General features: G+C 31.4%; 2 long non-coding RNA genes across 3 annotated transcripts; one reads left to right on the top strand and one right to left on the bottom strand.

The window, feature by feature from the left end:
- The first annotated feature begins 350 nt into the window (after window positions 1-350).
- Window positions 351-3,857, top strand: LOC134237271 (uncharacterized). 2 transcript variants are annotated; one of them, XR_009985793.1, is made up of 6 exons: window positions 351-662; window positions 2,398-2,535; window positions 2,692-2,798; window positions 3,057-3,135; window positions 3,593-3,676; window positions 3,777-3,857. It is a non-coding gene; the product is annotated as an uncharacterized LOC134237271 (long non-coding RNA). The 2 variants fall into 2 exon arrangements; XR_009985792.1 differs by having other exon boundaries at window positions 357-662; window positions 2,679-2,798.
- A 676-nt stretch (window positions 3,858-4,533) lies between these two features.
- Window positions 4,534-6,786, bottom strand: LOC134237270 (uncharacterized). Its single transcript, XR_009985791.1, has 3 exons — window positions 6,685-6,786; window positions 5,330-5,388; window positions 4,534-4,651 (listed from the first exon to the last, which is right to left on the bottom strand). It is a non-coding gene; the product is annotated as an uncharacterized LOC134237270 (long non-coding RNA).
- Window positions 6,787-7,140: the final 354 nt, after the last annotated feature.

Raw genomic sequence — 7,140 nt, 5'->3', positions numbered from 1 at the left:
ACATATAACCGACTCAAAACATACGTTGAACATATGTTTTGAGTTTGACACTTTTTACAAAAAAACATCTCCAACGTCAGGAAATGTTCAACAGCTCAATTTTCCTGCCAACAAAGTTGAGAGTTACCTTACATTTTAGATAAATCATAAATTAAAATCGTAATAAACTAAGTTCACTTATTCCCTTAATTTCTTGGTTACATTTTTTGGACTGGGTATACCTTTCATAGACCCCCCCCCCCCCCCCCGACAGAAATCTGTGGCCTGCTTTAAAGTCTTATATAAATTACACAAAATTTATTTTATGTTAATTTTTAAGCAATGTACTTCAGGTAAAAAAAAATAAATTCAAAAACATATCAAGATGAATTTTAATGTTTATTTACAAGAATGTAGATGATCATTTCTTGTAGACGCTCGCATAAAAAAGAAGGATGTCTACTCTGTTACTCTGCACCCTCATCCCACACTGTTCAAATCTTCACAAAATATTTTACTTTTTTAAAACTTAATTTATGATCAGGTAGAAACAAAAATGTATTATAAATTTTAAAACCGTTTTCATTTGGTTTATTCCGGACCGGTTTTGGTTTATATCGGATGAAAGTGTACGTCACATTTGACGTCACTGCTGCAGCAGAAGTCTTGGGTGTTGGAAAAAGGTAAGTGCTCTCAGATATTTTTTGAAGACTTTTGGCCTAGTTCATGGTGTTAAAATCATTTCATTACGGTCAAAGAGAAGCGAATAAACTTTGTGCATAGCGCAGCATTCCTATCCACAAGTACAGATCTAATGCAGTTCATAAAAGCCGAACCTGGTCTGCTGGTGATCAAATAAAAAAATTGGATTTGTTTATGATAAATGAAAAACCATACGGATCCAGCATTACCAATTTTTCATATAAATTTGTTTTTCTTTTGTCAATAGTTATTCTTACATATTATATACTCGATTCTCATTATATCGCGGGTTTCATTGTATCGCGGTATATTGAAAAAAATTGGATACATAGCCTATATCCCTTTTGTTGATGGACAATCTGTTTGTTTCTTAATGTTTACGGAACGACTTTACTTTACCGGTCCCCAGAAAAACGCGCTAAAATGTAGTGTCGCCGAAGGCGACTTCAGTATATATGAGATCGCGTGAGCGATCGAAAAAAAATTTAAATACGAGGTTTTTTGGCCTTTTGACCCCAAAATTGAATTCTACGGTTAAAAGTTTAGTTTAAAACTTTGTTTTTAAACAAAGTTTTTAACCTCGTTCTCTGAAAAAAATTAATAAATAGTTGTTTATTCATGGAAAAAATCGACAAAGAATAATTCTGAACGAAGCGCGTGCGGCGCATGCTTAATGTCATTTCTTTCGGACTTAGCCAATCTTCCATGTAAACAAACGAAGGAAATGCCTATGAATCTGAATTATGATCTTGGAAAAATTACAGAAACAACTGAATTTTTTAACTAAAAGAACGATTCACTAACCCTAATCCATCGTTGGTATGAAACTAAACGTTCACAAATCTCCCGGGCAGATTCTATAATCAAATAATGTGCGTAACCCTAATTTCTCGGATGGACGCGAGACTAACCCTAATCAGTCGAATACTAGTGAAGGACTAACCCTAATCTCTCAGGTGGGTGCAAGACTTAATCAGTCGAATAGTAGTGTGTAGATTAAACCCATTTCAGTTGAGTGACGTAGTTGTTACGTCATAGTCCAATGAGCGCGAGGATCTTGCGGATCTGGGGACCGGTAAAGTAAAGTCTACCCATGTTTACTTTTTTGATGATTAAGAAATATGGAACATCTGTTTGAAAAAAACAATATTCATATAAAACGTAATTTTACAGATTTCCAGTCCCGATTTATGATATTTAGACCATTAAATTTATAACCTAATAAAAATTTTAATAAAGTTCATCTTTTAAAAGTGTTTAGATTGTACAATTGTTTATTTTTCATGTAGACTTACATCAAAATTCAAAAATAAAAACTGACGTTCATGTCAACTAGAAGCATCCATGTTTTCCCATACCGCGATACAATGAGACTCTCCAATTTAGGAGGTAAATTAGACTTCTTGTTTTAAAACTAAACCACAAATTAAACGATGCAAGCTTGGAAAATAATTTGACACTAAAAAGTTAGGTCATAGTCAGCATTATAAATAATATTTGATAAAAGTTAAATGAAAAAATTCAAATTAAACTTTTTATGCAAAAGAATTAAGTACCGCGATATATTGAGACACCAGTATATATACACGATCTCGATATGAAAGTGAAAGTAGAACTGTAGAAACTTTGTGTAGCAGTTGAAGTAAAATGTTATGTTCAGATCGTTATCCATACGGTTCTTTTAACAATTTAATGAAAACTTTTTGTTTTTATTAGGCATATGTACTAAGCAACTTAAGTTCAGCGTCCCAGAGTCGTTTTTATTCAAAGAACCCATTGCCGATTTTATTGAGTGACGATGGAAGTTATTGACCCAATGCCGATTTTATTGGCGATTGCGTGATGACAAATCAGGTACATACAATAATAATCATAGTGTTTACCAGTAATGAGTATTCAAGGAATGAATATTTCCTGAGAAAATTCTTTTTTCACTTGTATCTAAATTCATGATTAAATGGCTTTTTAAAATATATCCAACTCTTTTTTTTTTACAGAACAATGTTCCAGCACATTTTTAAAAACCTGTAAGATATGAAGAGAATTTTCTGGCCCTAAAACAACGCAATATCTACATGTAAATGGGGATAAATTTTCATCTAAAGCAGACATACAAGGTACTACTTTATGTGTTCATGATTTACAAGTGTCAAAAGAACAATAAGAAAAAAAATGTGTGTATTCAATTTTATGAAATTAAAAAAATACTGAAAAAACTGAATTAAAAAACTCCAACAAGTATCAGTTAATTCATTGATTATTTATACATCAATTAACATTTTAATTCTTTTTATCAACACTAGAGAAACTAGTCTCTGTTGTAGTTATATATGCACATAATAAACTGTGTGAATTATTATTTGATATTTTTAAAGGTGTAATATACAGCCTGCCTTTTTCATAGTGAATACATTGAAGAACAGACACCATGACCCCAAGCTTGCTTCAAAATAGGTAAGGAAATAGTCTGTAATCAACTTAATTTTTTTTAATTTTTTCCCCAAGAAAGTTTTAGGATTATAATGTATTCAAAATGTCTGGGGTTTTTTATGCTTGTCTGTTTGTTTGTAGTATTTATTTTTTGGTCAAGGGTTATACATTTGTATCTCAATCATTGTGAATTATGCCTATAGCATGTTTTGCAATCTGCATTTACTATTTAAACATTCGAAATTCAATTGTCAAAATTTTGAAAAAGTTATTGCTATTGCTTAAAAGCTCACCTGAGCCTAAGACTAGAATGGGCTTTTTGGATTGAAGTCTGTCCCTTGTCTGTCGTTATTCTTGTCATCGTTAACTTTTCACAATTTCATCTGTTATATAGTTTCAAATCACATTACATATACCTTAATTACTTGCAGTGCTTTTTTGTATATCCAAGAGCTCAATCAGCAGAATCTTTACATTGTAGGCTCCACCCCTGCCTTAACATGAGAAGTTTTCAAATCGTTTGACCATTATCGAAGGGGCTGATGAAATTTCTTAAGTGCTCAAGGTAATTACTTTTTGTGGTAACATATTTTAATCAATAATACATGTAATTATCATGACGTTGGAACTTCTTGATTATTTAATTATTTTCTTCATCATTTCAGAAGCAATGCAGTCACTGTCGGGGAAACGAAGCCAGAATTGTGTAAAAATTTGAAAAATAAATGCAGGATTAATGCTTACAATTTTGTTCTTTTAATTTCTTATTGTTTGCTTAAGGCATTTAAGGCCAAGTTTAATATTTGGTTCACATTGCAATCCAAGGAAATACCAATTATTAATAGGAAAATGTAAGGAAAGAAATAAAATTAACATGTGCTCAACATATGATCAACATATGAACATAAACGTATGTTCATCATATGATCATACAAAACATATGAATAACATATGTTAAACATATAATCAACATATGTTTAGAAACATATGTTGAACATATGTTGCTCGTTTTTTATGGCGAACATATGTTTCGGAACATATGTTAAACGTATGTTCAACGTATGTTGAACATACGTTGCAATTTTACCTGTGTAGGGCTCACGGCGGGATTCAGGGGATGCTTACTCCTCCTAGGCACCTGATCTCACCTTTGGAATATTCTGGGTCCGTGCAATATGCCCGCTTTACAGAATTGTAACGTTTATATTTTTCGGAGATCGATCACTATACATTATCTCACATCTTTGTTGTTACGTTTTCTAATTCTTTTCAAAGGGTACTTCATGATGATTCAGCCCCTGTCCCCATTCAATTAAAATGTTTCGTCCGTTAGAGAAATCTTCCATTTTTGTAATCAAGTAATAAAAAGTCAAACTTTTTAAAACAAAAAGGAAATTGTTATATTTACTTCTCATGAGACATCCTATTACGTTATCGCAATCTTCATTGGAACAATAACACCTGTTCTGACATCTTCTACCATATGCTGGGTAAAAGCAGGAAATATTGCAGTTCATACCAAAGTATCCTACTGGACATTCTGTCAAAATTGGAAAAATAATTTTGTTAAATGTAGAATATTTTTTCGAAAATATACCTTGGTATTAAATAAAGATAATACAACCCTTAAATATCAAAATCTACATAAGTTAAAATACTATTTTAATGACGATGTAAAGTCCATAAAACGCTGAAAAGATTTTTTGGGTAGCACTTACGAGAAGAGTATGTTTGTTACAATATCTCTGAAAGTTTCTTGTTGCAAACTATATGCGATATATAGAATTTCATTATAGTATTTGTTTTCCTTCAGATGATAATTGCAGCCATTACTACAAACTTAGGGCATTCTTAGTGACAATGGCAACATTTTTCTATGAATTGAAAAAAACATTACTTGTATATCATGTATTTTTAAAATTGAACAGTAATCTAGGGAAGAGCAGTGCTTTAATTTATTGTTTAGAATCTTTTTATTACTGAGTTTAATCACTCTTATTTTAAAAAAATATTCCTCGTATATAAAATGACAAATTTGCATTAAGCAAAATATCTTTATAGAGCTAGCACAAAGGAAAAGTTTATATAAATACAATACATTTTATCGGGGTTTTTTTTTTTTTTTGGTCATCAAAATTGAAAAATTTTGGCATTATCTACTCTGTGTGAAAAAATAGCATTTGTGATAATCATGAAATTTGATAATTGTTATACCTACCCACACAATCTGTACCTATTGCCTGAAAATAAGGGCAGCATGTTTGTGTACCATCTGATCTGCAATGTACAACTTATTCATCTTGAATTCTTTGCACTATCTACTTTGAGCTAAGTATGATAGGGAAGACCTTAATTTTTTGTGAGAATGGATAAAATGTTTCAGAAATTTATTAAAGAATCGTAAAAAATAACTTGAAGGTAATATGCGAATCAATTATCATTCGCTTGGTTTTTTTTAAAATAAATTTGGGGTGATAAATGAATAAAGGAGATTAAATGAACAATACGTTAGGGTTTTACCAGAGGTTTGTAACATCTTTGTTAAACTCATGAGTATATAAAGTATTGAAAAAAACTTGAAGCTAGGTTTTGAATCTGCGTTTGAATCACAGCACTTTTTGAGGAAACAATTATTCAGGTACTTGAAGTTGATATTAAAAAGATGCTGAAATTCTTCATTGGCAACAAGAATGTAGTTTTCGGAGCAAAATTTTAAACAGAAACATCTACATGAAAAGAAACTAGAGGTACTGTGAGCAATGAGCTCACTAAATGATACCCCCGCCTCCCATATAAATATAATGGCAGTGTCCATGTTTTGCTCTGGAAAATCCATAATATATGTCAGATCAAACAGTAAAATAAGAGGTGCACAATGGCAATATGTAATAAAGATTCTGTGAAAGTTTCATTAAATTTCCTTCAGTGGTATGAGAGGAGTTGCGGATAAGAGATGGGTACCCCAAAGCATAACAGACGGACGGACGGACGTACAGACGGACGGACGGAAATACCGATTACTATATACCCTCCTACTTTTCAAGCGGGGGGTATAATTAAAGCGAATGGTTGGGTATTCATTATTCAATAAGGATATAAAGGTTCCTTTTTCAAAAATTTGGAAATGGTGCTACGGATATTCTATGAATGTTAAGTCGATGACTCTTATATCCGTTTGAGCAAGTGTGTATAGCCCTGGGGATATTATCAATTCTGCTGAAACAATGTACGCATTTTGAATGTTGCTTACTTTTTTATCTTATACGTGATTATGAAAACGAACAATATTAACATGCTCCCGCTTATACAGCGCACCAATGAGGAAATCAACTATGAATTGTTTACTGAATTAAATTTTATAATTTGCATAAAATATAACATTTGTTTTAAAAATATGAGCGATTGTATATTTGAAATCAATCAGCAATTTGATTTAACTACAGCTGCATGATAACTTTTAAGGTTTATAAACTATAACAAAAAGAGCAGTTGGTTTAGCACAAAAAGTTCTTGTACTCAAAGTAACAGCGATTCTGATAAATATATTTTGTTTACTTTTAACTGTAATCTTACTTTGGAGGTCCACATATTTTTTCACATATTCCCCAGAAGAAAAATACAGAAAATCCAAATAAAAACAATATTATTTTTGATATTTCCATGGCTTCACTTCTCTTTGTTCTGATCAACAGGAAGTTTAATTTATAACAATTGTTTGCATTTTTGTCAATGTTTTTATCATAATACCAACATTGAAAGTATATCAGATTTAGCACATGTACTGAAGAGGTATGAATTTGAAACGGAAATTGGTTTTTGTATTTAGTTTCGTATAAAACGTTAGTCATATGTTTTTGTTTAATTTGTTTTAACACTAAAATATATAAATTCTAAGATAATTTATGTAGTTTGAAACTGCCGAAGTACTGAGACTTCACTGAGATAATACACGCTGTATTATAGGAAACTCAGGATACATGTACCTCTCTGGTGACAGAGTTGTAAAACCTTGTCTGTTTATACTTTTTA

This window comes from Saccostrea cucullata, unplaced genomic scaffold (genome assembly GCF_032062105.1).
Source record: "Saccostrea cucullata isolate Sc308-1 unplaced genomic scaffold, CSIRO_AGI_Scuc_v1 ctg9296, whole genome shotgun sequence".
NCBI lineage: Eukaryota > Metazoa > Mollusca > Bivalvia > Ostreida > Ostreidae > Saccostrea > Saccostrea cuccullata.
Note: the sequence above shows the minus strand (reverse complement) of the source record. Positions and strands in the feature narration are given on the sequence as shown.